This window comes from Rattus norvegicus, chromosome 13, assembly GCF_021556685.1.
Source record: "Rattus norvegicus strain SHRSP/BbbUtx chromosome 13, alternate assembly SHRSP_T2T, whole genome shotgun sequence".
Lineage (NCBI taxonomy): Eukaryota > Metazoa > Chordata > Mammalia > Rodentia > Muridae > Rattus > Rattus norvegicus.
In genome coordinates this window covers 81,613,692-81,630,323 of record NC_141546.1, presented here as the reverse complement: position 1 = coordinate 81,630,323, position 16,632 = coordinate 81,613,692, and the positions used below count along the sequence as shown (strand labels likewise).

At 42.1% G+C, this 16,632-nt stretch overlaps 1 long non-coding RNA gene across 4 annotated transcripts in view; it reads left to right on the top strand.

Moving 5' to 3' along the window:
- Nucleotides 1-16,416, top strand: part of LOC134481528 (uncharacterized) — a 174,870-nt gene extending 158,454 nt beyond the window's left edge. For 3 of the 4 annotated variants that reach the window (XR_015635592.1, XR_015635591.1, XR_015635590.1), the window contains one exon: nucleotides 15,384-16,396. This is a non-coding gene — a long non-coding RNA (uncharacterized LOC134481528). Of the gene's footprint in view, nucleotides 1-15,383 lie in introns of all 4 variants that reach the window. The other variant, XR_015635593.1, reaches the window with a different exon arrangement.
- The last annotated feature ends 216 nt before the right edge of the window (nucleotides 16,417-16,632 follow it).

The following is a 16,632-nucleotide window of genomic DNA, read 5'->3' as shown; positions in this document are numbered from 1 at the left end:
TTTACAACCCCATGGAAACATAACTGTGCAGAAGCGAAAAAGCATAAGAGAGGTCAGATTATCAATAATACTAGTGTACCTCTTTTCAACATAGGTTTGATCCCACAGCCAGACTATTTTGGCTCCTACATACATATATAACATATATTGTTTTCATTTTTTATTGGATTTTTATTTACATTTCAAATGTTATTCCCTTTCCTGGTTTCCCGGCCATAAGCTCCTTATCCCATCTCCCTCCCCTTCTTCTATGAGGGTGTTCCCCCTCCCCCAACCACCCCCCTTCCTGCCTCACTACCCTGACATTCCCCTGCACTGGGGGTCCAGCCTTGGCAGGACCAAGGGCTTCTCCTCCCATTGGTGCACAACAAGGCCATCCTCTGTTACATATGCAGTTGGAGCCATGGGTCTGTCCATGTGTAGTCTTTGGGTAGTGGTTTAGTTCCTGGGAGCTCTGGTTGGTTGATGTTGTTGTTCTTATGGTATAACAAACCCCTTTAGCTCCTTCAATCCTTTCTCTAACTCCTCTAATGGGGACCCCACTCTCAGCTGCAAGATTTCTCCTCTGTATTTGTCATGCTCTGGCAGAGCCTCTCAGGAGACAGCTATATCAGGTTCCTGTCAGCATGCACTTCTTGGCATCAGCAATATTGTCTGGGTTTGGTGGCTGTATGTATATGGGCTGGATAACCAGGTGGGGCAGGCTCTGAATGGCCGCTCCTTCAGTCTCTGCTGCAAACTTTGTCTCCATTTTTCCTCCTATGAATATTTTTGTTCCTCCTTTTAAGGACTGAAGCATCTGCACTTTGGTCATCCTTCTTTCTTGAGCTTCATGTGGTCTGTGGATTGTATCTTGGGTAATTCGAACTTTGGGGCTAATATCCACTTATCAGTGAGTGTATACCATGTGTGTTTTTCTGTGATTGGCTTACCTCACTCAGGATGATATTTTCTAGTTCAATCCATTTGCCTATGAATTTCATGAAGTCATTGTTTTTGAAAGCTGAGTAGTACTCCATTGTGTAGATGTACCACATTTTCTGTATCCATTCCTCTGTTGAAGGGCATCTGGGTTCTTTCCAGCTTCTGGCTATTACAAATAAGGCTGCTATGAACATAGTGAAGCATGTGTCCTTGTTGTATGTTGGGGCATCTTTTGGGTATATGCAGGAGTAGTATAGCTGGGTCCTCAGGTACTGCAATGTCCAATTTTCTGAGGAACTTACAGACTGATTTCCAGAGTGGTTATAACAGCTTACAATCCCACCAACAATGGAGGAGTGTTTCTCTTTCTCCACATCCTTGCCAGCATCTGTTGTCACCTGAGGTTTTTGTCTTAACCATTCTGACTGGTGTAAGGTAGAATCTTGTGGTTGTTTTGATTTGTGTTTCCCTGATGACTAAGGATGTTGAACATTTCTTTAGGTGCTTTTGGGCATTCGATATTCCTCAACTGAGAATTCTTTGTTTAGCTCTGTACCCCATTTTTAATAGGGTTATTTGGCTCTTTGGAGTCTAACTTCTTGAGTTCTTTGTACATATTGGATATTAGCCCTATATTGGATGTGGGATTGGTAAAGATCTTTTCCCAGTCTGTTGGTTGCCATTTTGTCCTACTGACAGTGTCCTTTGCCTTACAGAAGCTTTGCAGTTTTATGAGATCCCATTTGTCGATTCTTGATCTTAGATCATAAGACATTGGTGTTTTGTTCAGGAAATTTTCCCCAGTACCCATGTGTTTGAGGCTCTCCCCCACTTTTTCTTCTATTAGTTTGAGTGTATCTGGTTTGATGTGGAGGTCCTTGATACACTTGGACTTAAGCCCAATTTGTTTTCAATTCTTTCACTTATTTATATTTTCCTCAGTTTACAAATGCAATGAATATTCTCTCATGCTAATCACCAATTTTCAGACATAGCTCTAGGTTGTTATATTTTTCTACTGAAGCTAATTCTTCAGGAAGGTTCTTCTGCACATATACATGGACTGCTTTATAGGATTATTTTTGTAGACTATCCTAAGAAGTACAACTTTTGGGCCAAAGGATTCACTGTTATAATTAACCATTCTCTCTGTCTCCATCTATCTATCTATCTATCTATCTATCTATCTATCTATCTATCTATCTATCTATCTATCATCTGTCTCTCTCTGTGTCTGTCTGTCTGTCTGTCTGTCTGTCTGTCTGTCTGTCTCTCTCTCTTTCCTGTTAGCTTTTTCCAAACAGGGTTTCTCTGTGCAGCTCTGACCGCCGTGGAACTTACTCTATAGACCAGGTTGGTCTCAAACTCAGAGCTCTACCTGCCTCTGCCTCCCGTGTGCACCACCCCTGCTCAGTTCAAACCATTCTCTTTTAGGCAGCTAAATCTGAACTGGTTTTTACTGGTTAGCTGGAAAAACACTGTAAGTGTAAGCCTTTGCTGTCACTTTACTTTTGAATAATTTAGTATTTAGTTTTTTCTCATTTTACTAGTTCTTTAAGAAATTTATACAAAGTATATTTTGATCATAATCCCCACAGACTCGTACTACTTCTCCTAGATCCGTCTCACAGTTGTGTCCTCCTTTTTCAGTTTTATTAAATAGTTTTAAAATGAAAACATAATTTCATCACTTACTCTTTCTGTCTTCCCTCTAACCTCTCTCATATTCTCTCCTTCCAACGATTCCCATATCCCACCCCCTTCAACCTCTTCCATATCTCTCCTTCACTCCTTTTCAAACTCATGGCTTCTTCTTTTTTATTATCATTGTTACACATGTGCACAAATATATAAATCTATCCTGTTGAATGCATTTAGTGTGGCTTGTGTGTATATGATTTTAGAGCTGACCACATTTGATTGAATAACCAATTAGGGAACCCATCCCCAGGAGAAACACTCTCTCTCTCTCTCTCTCTCTCTCTCTCTCTCTCTCTCTCTCTCATCATTAGTTGTTTGTAGTTCTTTGTCTAGGGGTGGGATCCCATGAGATTTTCCCTGTCTATGTTAGCATGTCTATATTAGTACTTCCTGTTCACACTGCTTCCTAAGTCTATATACAAAATGACCAGCCAGTCATCTTGCCTGCTCTAACTTCTGCTATTCTCCCTGACATGATGGACCATGTTCCCCTGGAACTGTAAACCAACATCAAGCCTTTCTCCCTTAAGTGGCTTCTGTCAGGGCATTCGTTTTTCACTGTAACAGAACTGTAACTAATACAAGGGCTAACTTGCCATGTTTATGAAGAAGGGTTCCAACATCCCCATGTTTTGCTCTCTTTAAGGTCTAATCGCAAGTCCATCTAAGCCGTAGGTGACTCTTCTGCACAGTGGTGTGAAAATGTCTCTCTAAATGAGACTGAAGGGATTGGAGCATCATCAAATGTGTCTCTCACTGCCCTGTCTCTACAACACTGTTTAGTGTCAGATGCATCAAAAGCCTGATGCTCCTGAAGCGAAGCAGGGCTCTAGGAGTTTTCCAAATGCTCCATGCTGGCTCTACACCCTGAACTCTCAGCATTGTATCCCTCCCCTGACAAGTCACCACATCTGGTAGGATTTTTGAGGAAAGGGGTACATAAAGACCTGTCACAGTATAGGAATGAAGTATAGATATGGCTCTATTTTTCATTAACCTGAATTACTTTGCCTCACAATTTCCTCTTCTTTTTTCCTCTCTTCTGCCTATACATCCATTCCTTCTAAAAGTTATTTGTTCTAAAAAAAAACACCCTCCGGGCATCCAGATCTTTTAGGCCATCTGCTTTATTGCAGGAGGTGACACACTGCTCTCCAGATGCCACTTGATGGCTTAAGGATTCCCTGTTGCTTCATCTATTATATTCCTATTTAAACATCCCAGTTGACAGCTAGGTAATGTACAGGCTGTCTGCTCTAATTCCCTGCTGCTCTCCCCTACTTTCTTGTCTCCTCTAGGATTGGCATTTCCCCCAGAAGCAAGAAGAAATAAGACAGCTTTAGGAAGAACCTGAGTCCTTGAGAAGCTCACAGTCTCCAAAGTTCCCATCAAAGACTGCAGTGGTACAGCAGAAAATGTGTATGAGCCACCCTGGGGTGCCCATGGCTCTTCTCTCTTTAGCTTGTAGATATAAGGTATGGGGAAACTCCCAGTGAGTGACCAGCTCCTACTGGGCAGTCAGAGGGTAGTGTATGGGGTCTGTGTGTCCACGCAAGCATTTATCATTGGGAACAGCACCTCAAGAAGGAGAGCCAGGCTTCCCTTGCATGGGTCAATCTGTATGTATGCATCAGGATGAACACTGGCTCAGAGCTACAGTAAGCATCCATGAGGGACCTCTGAATTCATCTCTCAACGCTGCAGCTCTAGGACACAAGAGGCTTTTCAGAGGGAACTTCCTGAAGGGTGTATATAGGCACCTTCCACCACTGAGGGGTTCAGTTAGGAAGCAGAGAACCACAGCTATTAGGGAATTAGGAACACATTGAAATAATAATAATAATAATAATAATAATAATAATAATAATAATAATAAATTGGAATATACATATAAAAATGAGGAAGTAAAGGCCTGAGAGAAAAATTTGGATGTTCTAAGAAAGTTATTAATCAGTTGTCACAGACTTCTGATGTGGATACACAAAGTCAGAGTTTACAAGAGAATTTGCATGCCAAGCACATCCAGCTGAAATAGTGGGACCCCAGAAGATGAGGTGTATAGATGCAGGTGTCTATTCTGAGCTTGAACTCTACAGTTAATACCATTGGAAGATACAGAGCAAAATGGAAAAGGTGATGAGGGTAGCCAAAGGATATCAGATGGAGTGAGGTTTTGGTTGAAGTCACATTAGTCTGTTCCTTAATTATAAAGTTTAAGCTGCATCTTATGAGAAATTATGACCATTGGAGGGCTTTAAGAAAGACAAAGAGAAGGGAGGCAAACCTAGTGGCAGGGCCAATGGCATTAGTGTCTACACTAAGTGGCTACAATGTCTTCCCAGACTTATGCCTAAGAGACTGAGATGAGGGGTGTGATGGAGACTTGAGGATGGAGAAATGACAGGCAACGTGGCTGGATGCTGAGTGGACATTCATGTAAGAGAGGAGCCCAGGATGACTGACTGTAGGCTGTCTTACTGGGATGTCTGAGTTAATAGTGGTGCTGTTCACAGGTTTGCAGGAAAGCCAAAGAGGTTTAGAGAAGAAAAGGATGGGTGCCATTTGGGACATGCTGCTCTGAGTCATCCATGAACAGTGCTGGGAATACGGATCTGGAGTTCAGGCAGAAATCTGACCTGAATACATAGTTGTGGAATGTCAGCACCTTCAGGGGATGCTCACCTAGGGTTTTCACGGATCCCTGTAAAGGGTAGGAGGAAGGTTATTCCATCCATCTGTCCCTCAGGGAGATACACGGATCACTTGGAGCCCGCTCTGGAGGTAATTTGGGGGATCGAAGTATGTGACCGGAGTGAAAGAGATGAGAATAACCTGGGGAGAGACACAATGGAGAAAGATGCTGGGAGGATGGTGTGAGGAGAGACCACCCAGTAGTGCACAGCCCAGTGAAGGGAGAGCATTTGAGAAGATGGTAACACCATAAAATCTGTAGAAAGGGTGAGAAAGGTAAAGTTTTTCTTTCTTTTTAAAGACCATTCTGCGCAACACAAAGAGAGTTTTAAATGTAGCAGAGCTGGGGCCCCTAGAGACCATGATCAAAGATGCGGAAAATGTGGAGAGAGGTTACAGTACACATGACAATAGGACAGGAGAAAAGGAAGGGCTATGCGGAAAAACAAAAAAATCTAGTGGTTAGGAGGGGGCAGAAGGGAATCTGAGGGGGATTCTGAGACGCTGTCTTCTCTGCGAAGAAGGGTGTGGGCAGCTAATGGGTGGATTGATGGCTACATTACTAAGTCCAGGCTACCCAGATACTATGATCAAATTGGGCTGCATCATGGCCTGTTTGTTGAGAAAGAAAAACATTTTCAACTCAAAGCGCACGTCAGCCCCGTCTGGCTCCTTGCATCTCATGTCAGACCAAGGGGAGACAAATCAAACATCTTCTGATAGGTGTCAGAGCCCTTGAGCCCGTCTCCGGACCTCGGTCCTGTGCCTCCAGGGTCCAGGGTAGCTACTTGGTTCCTCATCAGTCTTTGCTCACCATGTCAAGACCCTCTTGTCATCTCAGGAATGACATGGCCTTTGCCAAAACATCCACCTCTATAAATAATCCCACAGGATACCCGAGAGGTGGAATCCAGTCCCAGAATCCTCTACTATGGATCCTTTTACAAGATGCACACCATGTAACAAAATTATAAGCCTCAAGGAACTCGACTCGGCCTTGGATCAAAGGGAAATGGAGCTTAACATCACACTTGTATTTCCTGAGAAGGCTAGAGAGGAAAATAACCGTGTTGACATAAGTACTTAAGAAATGAAGCTGCTCTCTTGGGTGATATCTATCTCCATAATAAAGGGAGGGCAAGCGGTGTGTGTGTGGGGGGGGGTTGTTAACACTTCAGTGAATGTGGAAGGACAGAAAGCAGAAAGCCTGATCAGTTCTTAACAAAAGCAATGGGTAGAAAGGCTCGTGAAGCTTACCTCTGTTAGCACAGTTATTCCTCTTCTTACCTCCCACGGGATGGAATGGGAGGTCTCTGAGCTATGTGAAATTCCGTTTTAGTGTCCCTTATTTCCAAACAATTGCAGATAATAACTAACATAAAGAGCATGTCCCACCAGGACTCTAAGAAAGGAGGTTGCAAGTCTCCATCTACACAGCCTCTGTTGGGTATTTTCAGACAGGAGAGTTCTCTTCCAAAAAACATCACCTGTTATCAAAATAAATTAACATTGATGCGTTACCCTCTGACTTTCTTCCCCAGTTGCTCGACATGTAGTAAAAGGATCAACTTCAGAATTCCCAAGGCTTTTGGTTGCCTTGGATTAAGTGTTTTGACAAGAACAGTCCTTTGGCCACCTTCACTTTAATTTCTTTAAACATTTTTAAGGAAGCAGGCAAGTTATTTGGTGGCACGTTTCTGGATTTGGGTCCTCAAAGTCAAGCATAAAGTAGTTGGTTACCCTCAGAACAATCACGGCCTTGTTGCCTGGAAGGTTAGTATTGTAGTGAACAAGACCCGCAGGCTGGTTTCAGCTGTAGATGCCTTTTCTCCTCAGAGAAGCTGGCAAAGAACTTTTTAACCCCATGAAAGCTAACCAGAAGGGAGGACGCTCCCTGCTCAGCTTCAGTTTGTTCTGAATCTTACGATCTGTTTTTATCTCGCAGTTGTGTGTACACCTTCATCCGTAGACTCACTCATCCCATTCTGGTGGGAAACCAAGAGGAATGACAGGAGTTTGGGTTGTTTCAGGGGCCTCTGAGGCCTCTCTCACCAACTCCTATGCAGTATCCCACACCCCACTCTGGGAGTTTGATTCAGTAATCCATAGTGCCTAGAAGCAGTGTTATCCAGCCAAGCAGACTATCTCCCTTCAAACTGTTTCTTTCAAGTTATCATATTCTAAAGTCGTGTTACCATAGGTAGCTGGGTGGCTTTTCACAGTTGTTTTGATTAACTTCCCTGACCTGTCTTCCTCCCATCCTCCCATGCCACCCCTGTTTATACCTTAGTGCCCTTAGTATTCCCTTCTATATTTTTATTTTACCAATGTTCTATCCCCACCATGATCTTACAGCTGCCTCTAATCCCTTGTCTTAGTTTGTGTTTCATTTCTATGAAGAGACAACGTGACCAAGGCAACTCTTACAAAAGAAAACATTTAATTGGGGCTGGTTTACAGTTTCAGAGTTTCATTATCATCATGGCAGGAAGCATGACAGCACCTAGGCACACATGGTGCTGGAGAATTACACATGTTGGTCTACAGGTAGCAGAATTGACCGTATGTCACATTGGGTGTAGCTGGAGCTTCTAAGACCCCAAAGCCCCATCTCCACAGTGACACATTTACTGGAACAAGGCCACACCTCCTCCAATAGGCCACACCTCCTAATAGCGTCACTCCCTATGGCCGAGCATTCAAACACATGAGTCTTATGGGGCCCTACTTATTAAAACCACCACACTTTTCATGGTTTCTTTCTAGTGTACTGGCTTCCACAGGCACTCCAATTAAACGTACAGAACTAAAAGCAAAGCTAAGATCCACAAATGAGAGCGAACACATGGTGTTTCCCTTTCTAGGTCTGGGTTGCCTCATGCAGCATATTTTTTTCAGTTCTGTATATCTACCTATAAATTTTGCAATCTTATTGTCTTTATAGCTGAATAAAATTCCATTGTATTTACGTAACATATCTTCATTATCCATCATTAGCTGATAGACGTTTAGACTGCCTCCATTTCCTAGCTAGTGTGAGTAGAGCAGCAATGAACACAGCCATGCAAAGACCTCTGCAGTAGGATACAGAATCCTTTGGGTGCATGCCCAGGAGTGATATGGCAGAATCATATGGTTTCTAGCTTTGTGAGAAACATCTAGACTCGTTCCCAAAGTGGCCACACTAGTCTATACTCCCACCAACAGCCCCTTCCCCACGTGTGCACCGACATTTGTTATTTGTATCCTGGATGGCGGCCATTCTGACTGGAGTGAGATGGAATCTTAAAGTAGTTTTACTCTGCGTCTTCCTGATGGCTAAGGATAGTGAACACTTTTTAGTGTTCACTGGCCATTTGTGTTTCTTCCCTTGAGAACTCTTGGCTTATTGACGTAGACTTTTAAAATTTGGGTTGCTCGTAAGTACTCTAATACAGTCTGTATTTCTTCTAAATTTTGACTATAAGTCTCTCTCTGTCTCTCTGTTTCTGTCTCTGTCTCTCTCCCTTTCTCAGAAAGCAATTGACTTAGTTTTAAATCACTTATCTTTTAATATTTTTCCAATACCTTACATAGACTTTGATAGGAAAAGTTATAATCGCATTGTGTCATTGTCCATTGAAGTGACAATTAGCGTGCTGTGTGTTACGTACCATATGAGCTGTTTGACACACCTTAGCTTTATTTCCAACACACTCACATGGAGTGTAGACTTAAAAGTCTCATTTAATTGTGGAAGGAAACAGAGGTTTAGCAAACTAAGGCAGGCAGCTCACGAATAGATTGATTACTCCAGCTCTCCAGGCTGCGCTCTGAGCTATCTCACTGAGTTTGTTTCGTTCTACCAGCCTCTCAGCTTCTCCGCATGGAGACATTATTTCACTCATGGCATGCGTTGTGTGCTATGAAAGATTGTGTTGATAAGGGCAAAAACAGAAGAGAGCCACAGACCTGCTTTATTATTTGGATTCAAAAGTAAATAGTTATGGCAGTGAGTTTGTATCCTCTTTGGTAATGCAAGAGAGAGAAAAGTGGATTGCATGCACAACTGGCTAAAATATTTAGGGCAATTATATGTATATGTATATATATGTATATGTATATACACATATATACACACATATACACACATTATATATATACACACATATACACACATTATATATACACATATACACACATTATATATACGTATATATACACACATTATATATATATGTATATATATATATATGTATTCTTCAGTTTGTTAGATACTATCGTGGGCTCCCTAGAAAGTTACCAACCACTGCTACTCAGAGACATCATTTAAAACATCCTCCTTTTCTCCTTCCTCATTCAGTTTGCATGGGATCTTTTCTTTCCAAATAAACCCTGGGCAGTAATTCTGCCCTCCCATCCATTCGTTCCGCAAATGCAGAACGATCACTGTGCTGGACACTCTGAGGAAATACTGTTGAACAGCAGCAGCTAAAACCCCACCCGTGGATTCGAGTCTAGGATCTACTCTGGTTGCAGGAATAAAATGCCCCTGTTCAGTTTCCTTCCCTGTCCCTAATCACCCCACAATGCCAACACCCTGCAAAGTCCGAGGAGATGAATGCCCTCTAGAATGAAGAGAAGATTCGGGTGCCGATACCATCCTTTTTCTTTTTTATTATTATTATTAACTTGAGTATTTTTTATTTACATTTCGAATGTTATTCCCTTTCCCGGCAAACATCCCCCTAATCCCTCCCCCTCCCCTTCTTTATGGGTGTTCCCCTCCCCACCCTCCCCCCATTGTTGCCCTCCCCCCAACAATCACATTCACTGGGGGTTCAGTCTTGGCAGGACCAAGGGCTTCCCCTTCCACTGGTGATCTTACTAGGATATTCATTGCTACCTATGAGGTCAGAGTCCAGGGTCAATCCATGTATAGTCTTTAGGTAGTGGCTTAGTCCCTGGAAGGTCTGGTTGCTTGGCATTGTTGTTCATAAGGGGTCTCCAGCCCCTTCAAGCTCTTCCAGTTCTTTCTCTGATTCCTTCAACGGGGGTCCTATTCTCAGTTCAGTGGTTTGCTGCTGGCATTCGCCTCTGTATTTGCTGTATTCTGGCTGTGTCTCTCAGGAGCGATCTACATCCGGCTCCTGCCGGCCTGCACTTCTTTGCTTCATCCATCTTGTCTAATTGGATGGCTGTATATGTATGGGCCACATGTGGGGCAGGCTCTGAATGGGTGTTCCTTCTGTGTCTGTTTTAATCTTTGCCTCTCTATTCCCTGCCAAGGGTATTCTTGTTCCCCTTTTAAAGAAGGAGTGAAGCATTCACATTTTGATCATCCGTCTTGAGTTTCATTTGTTCTAGGCATCTAGGGTAATTCAAGCATTTGGGCTAATAGCCACTTATCAATGAGTGCATACCATGTGTGTTTTTCTGTGATTGGGTTACCTCACTCAGGATGATATTTTCCAGTTCCAACCATTTGCCTATGAATTTCATAAAGTCATTGTTTTTGATAGCTGAGTAATATTCCATTGTGTAGATGTACCACATTTTCTGTATCCATTCCTCTGTTGAAGGGCATCTGGGTTCTTTCCAGCTTCTGGCTATTATAAATAAGGCTGCTATGAACATAGTGGAGCACGTGTCTTTTTTTATCTGTTGGGGCATCTTTTGGGTATATGCCCAAGAGAGGTATAGCTGGATCCTCAGGCAGTTCAATGTCCAATTTTCTGAGGAACCTCCAGACTGATTTCCAGAATGGTTGTACCAGTCTGCAATCCCACCAACAATGGAGGAGTATTCCTCTTTCTCCACATCCTCGCCAGCATTTGCTGTCTCCTGAGTTTTTGATCTTAGCCATTCTCACTGGTAAAATCTCAGGGTTGTTTTGATTTGCATTTCCCTTATGACTAAAGATGTTGAACATTTCTTTAGGTGTTTCTCAGCCATTCGGCATTCCTCAGCTGTGAATTCTTTGTTTAGCTCTGAACCCCATTTTTTAATAGGGTTATTTGTTTCCCTGCAGTCTAACTTCTTGAGTTCTTTGTGTATTTTGGATATAAGGCCTCTATCTGTTGTAGGGTTGGTAAAGATCTTTTTCCAACCTGTTGGTTGCCGTTTTGTCCTAACCACAGTGTCCTTTGCCTTACAGAAGCTTTGCAATTTTATGAGATCCCATTTGTCGATTCTTGATCTTAGAGCATAAGCCATCCTTAATCCCCATGGATTCATGGGATTCTTGGGACCCCAGGATCCCACAAGATCACGTTTTGTAAATGTACACACGTTTGCGTTTGGGGACTATTTAGAACAGAGCTACCCGGAAGGACAAAGCGGACTCTCTGTTTGAACTTCACTGCCGATCCCCCTACCACTCCCGTCTCTGTCAATCTACCTTCCCCAGTGGTCTCTGAGGCAGCTGCTAGAGTTGTCTTCATAAAATCCCCAATGGCTCCCTGCTGACTTCTTAGTACTGCTCAGTCTTTTAAACAAGTGTTCAGGGACCTCATGATCTGCGTTTACCCCCTACCACTTTTTAACAGTCTCGGTTTCCATTGCAGCCATTAGCGCGTGCTGCAGTCTTCTCCAGTGATCACTTGTGCGGTCCCCAGGCAGGGGGCACGCTCCCACCTCCTCACCTGTGCATGCAGCACGCTCCCACCTCCTCACCTGCGCTCACCACGGAATGCCCATTACATGTCTCACTAATCAAAATCTTTGCAACCTTCAAGGCTCAGCTCATTTACAGCTCCTCCCTGAAGCCTTTCCCCATCACTCTGCCAGAATTAATTGCTTCCTCCTCCGCGCTCATGCATCCCACCTCATTCTTCTGTTTAGCACATTTTTTTTTATATTGCCTCATCCAAAGAAAAATCGCTTACGTTTCTGTTTCCGCAACCCTCTTGCATGCTTCAGAATCAAGGTCATGGGTTCATGGCCGTCATCATTGTATCTTCCAGTGTTTTCGTTATAAAACGACTCCACAAACTATCACACATTACTGATCACAGTCACATGCTAAGTTTCTGTGAGATCAGCTGTGGTCAGTTGCATCGATAATTCCATCTTTAAAATGTATGCTCGAGACCTGGCATAAGACAGTGCCGGGTTGAGAGCTCGTTTCTCTACTTTCTTTATAAGCTAGGACAAATGACTTCACTTCTCCGGTCCTCGTTTTTCTTGTCTACAAGTGGGCATTACACTTAGCTTAGTGAACTGTTAGGAAGACAAAACACTAAGTGTTTACTAGGATGTCTGTCACATCATAGTGAGGAAGAATCTGTAATGAGCATTATTAACATTTTATTTTAGGAGACATCGAAGTTTACATTATTGACTTCTCACTGTGTGTGAACTTGTCTCCCGCCTTGCTGTTTTATTTCATTTCCCAGCCATCCCCATCCCTGTGATGGTTTACTTATGTTATAGGTGAAGAAACCAGGAGATCCGGATCTGGGCTTATAGGCAACCAACCAGTGAGGGGTTTGCATGGGAACCTCATCCTCAGACCGATTGTTTGTTTTTTTAATGTGTGTTAGTGTTTTATTTGCACATATGTATGTGTACCATACATGTGTTTGGAGCCCGTGGGGCTCAAAAGAAGGCACCAATCCCCCTGGAACTAGAGTTCCAGATTGTTATGAGCCACTCTATGGTGTTAGGAACTGAGTCCAGGTCCTCTGCAAGAGCAGCCAGTGCTCTTAACTGCTCAACTCTCTCCAGAGCCAACACACTCTTAACTATCAACACTGTTAGGTGGGTTTGATAATTAAAAAAGCAAATGTTCCTATTTTGATGGGATAGAGAAGATGTATGGTGATGTTGTTCCTAATTAGAACAGGCACAGCAGTGTATGCCACGCACGGCATTGGTGGCAATGGTTTCTTCTGACACCGACCAACTTCCTGGCTCTCTGCAGTGCCTTTATTTTTCTTTTCCAGATTTTTTCCTGCTCATTTTCTAAACGATTTACTCAGCTTATAATATGTCAAGATAAATTAGCTTATTATTTCCTTGAAACCTTTCCCCAAACTAGAAATAGGTAGAAGTTGAGTTAGGTCAAATGACACGATGCCTTTAACATATCTATATTTTAATGATCAGTTCTAAACTTCTGTTTGGTTTCCTAGGAGTTTCACTGTGGTGAGCAAAAATGGTGCCTCTGGCACTAGCCAGAGTTTCATTCGCCATCACAGCCATCCGACAGGTTTGCCATTGCCTGAGACTGACTTCCCCTGAGCTAGCAATTTCCTATGGTCTAACTAAACACTGCTTTGTATTATACTTCATTTTAAATAATCCCCAGGTCCAGATCAAAGCACTATCCAAGCATCTCCCATCTCTGAAACTTTAGAACTTGCACATTCTTGCTTTGCTTTTAGTGTTTTCTTTCTTTTCTAAAAATATTAGTTCTTTGAGAGTTCTATTCATGCTTGATTATACTCACCCCACCCCAACTCTTTCCATATCCACGCCTCCTCCTTCCAACTCTGTGTCCTTTTCTTTTCTTTTAAACCAATCAAGACCAGTGTGTGCTACCTGACTATTCTTGAATGGGTAGCCTTCTCTGGGAGCACGGTCACCTTACCAAGGATTGAACTTTCTGGGGAAACTGATTCTCCATCTCCCAGCAGCTAACACTGTCAGTCCCTCCATGGCTAATGGTGGTATCTTATGCCCAACTCCCCTTCCCCAGCTTGGATTCAGTCTGTCTTAAGTTTGCACAAGTGATGTGCACACTGTTGTGACTTCTGGAGGTTCCTATGTGCAGCTGCACTGTCGTGCCTAGAAGATAGGGTTTCCTCGGCTTTTACACTCTTTTTGGCACCTCATCTGCAGTGATCCCTGAGCCTTAGGAGAAGGTGCATAGATTACAGTAAAGGGAACAGTATATGTGTTCCATTTAGGGCTGAGTATTCTACAGTCTTATTTTCTGTGCCTTGACCAGTGTGGGTCTCTGTGTTAATTACTATCTGTTGATGAGGGAGGAGAGCTCTCATTATTTCATGGGTATAACTATAAGTTATTAGGGGTAGATTTGATACATGTCAACCTAGCAAAATAATAGTGTTAGTTCTCCACAAGGTCCTATGGCCTCCCTAGCTACATGTTCTTAACATGTAATGGTGCCAGATAATGGTTTCATCCTGTGAAGCATGACTTAAATAGGAACAGAAAGCTGTTGGTTACTTTCATGATGTTTTCTTGCTATTCAATACTTTCCCTCAAATATTCAGAAATTTAATATCTACAAGTGAGAATTTTATGGTTGAATTTTTTATTTTTTATAATGCTAAACCCAAAAGCTCTCTCCTTCCTCTCTCAACCCCTCCCTTCTTTTCTTCAACTATAAATTAGTAAAATATATATGATAATAAAAATATGAAAAATGTTGCTCAGGTATACTCTTAACTGCAGTTCTACTATATGTAAATTTTAACATTTTCATGATTAAGGACACTTGTAAATTTATATATGTAAATATGTGAATAGCATATTAATGTTTCTTACTATTTGCAATCTCATTTGAGGGGTTTTTTCCTTATAAATATTTAATTAATCATTTAAAATTTGTATTCCCCAGTTGTAAACACAGTACGTTATTTATTTTGCGAAGCTTAAAACAAAGATTTGAAGTGAGATTTTAAGTTGGGAATGGTGAGTCGGCTGAGTCTTATTTATATTCCCTTCAGTCCTTGAAAATGAAATGACTGAGATATCGATTAATTGGCTAACTAGTTAATTAATTGTTTGTGTAAATGTGTGTGCATGCCATACATATGTAAGGGTCAAAGAATTGGCTTTTTCTCAGGGATCTCAGGGGTCAAACTCAGGCACGGTGGCAAGCACTCAGGCATGGTGGTAAGCACCTTTACCCACTGAGCCACCTTACCAGTCCGTGACTAAGATTTTTAAATGTGGTAACTGGGAAGCACAAAATGAAATTAATTAATTTTCATAAATCAAAGGAAGGTGTGAGGAGAGAGAGAGAGAGAGAGAGAGAGTTCACTGACCAAGCTGAGTACCCATGGATCCATCATCATGTCTCCCTTCTCTGAATTTTCTCGTTCTGTTTCTTTCAGGAAGGACAACAAGGGATTCTTCCCTGAATACACACTGACATTCAGGGAGTTCTCAATAAAGAGTCTGCCCCACCCGCATTTATGGTGAAGCTCAAGAGCTGAGGATCATTTCTGTCATGAAATTAGAGGACAGAAGATGAAGTATTGGACACAAGATGAACTATTGGAGTTTATTTGAGGAAAGGTTAAAAAAAAGTCAGTACTGGGAAACAATAAAGAAACAGAATTCTAGAGAAAACTGATAGTTCTTCAGAGAACAGAAAAAGTTATCAAAACCACACTATATTACCACAAACATAAGAAAAAACATTAGTCAAGTACAGTATACTGTGATAAAAACAAAACAAACCCCCAGAAAAGTAATGAACTCCTAGAATTAAAAACATAAGAAATATGTGTATGCAAGCATATGCATGTGCATGTGAGTGCACTGCTCACAGAGGCCAGAAGAGGGCGCCAGACCTCTTGAATCTAGAATTACAGGCACTTATGAGCTGACCCCTGTGGGTGCTGGGAAGGAAATTCTGTTCTTCTGCAGTATGTACTCTTAACCACTGAATCATCTCTCAAGTCTGCAAAATAAACACTTAAAAAAAAAGACTTCTGGAAGAGACAGCAGAGGGGGAAGTAGAAACAAATGCCACAACAAAAGCAATAATAATGCAAAGAAAGAAGACAGGAGAAAAATCAGAAATTACCTCACCCTAAGAATAGCATTCACATTTTGCAGGTTTTAAACTTTAGTTTAGTTTAGTTTGCTGTCCAGATTTTACACCTAGCTTTTACACAGCTGTAGTCACACAATTGGCTGCTGTATATTTCTTAATCTATTACCAAGAGATAACATCTTCCTGGGGGCTGGAGAGATGGCTCAGTGGTTAAGAGTGCAGATTGCTCTTCCAGAGGTCCCGAGTTCAAACCCTAGCAATCACAGGGTGGCTCACAACCATCTGTAAAGAAATCTGATACCCTCTTCCGGTGTGTCTGAAGACAGCTACAGTGTACTTATATATAAAATAAATAAATAAATCTTAAAAATATAAACAAAAAATTCTCATGTTATTTGTTTATAATTTTTATTTTATGTTATGTGTTGGGTGTTTTTCTTGCACATGTGTGTACACTGTGTGAGTGCCTGGTGCCCACAGAGGTTGGCAGAGGAGAGCAGACACCCTGGAATTGGAGTTACAGGTGGGTGCCGAGAATCAATCCTGAGTCCTCTAGAAGAACAACCACCTCGTCACCCCTC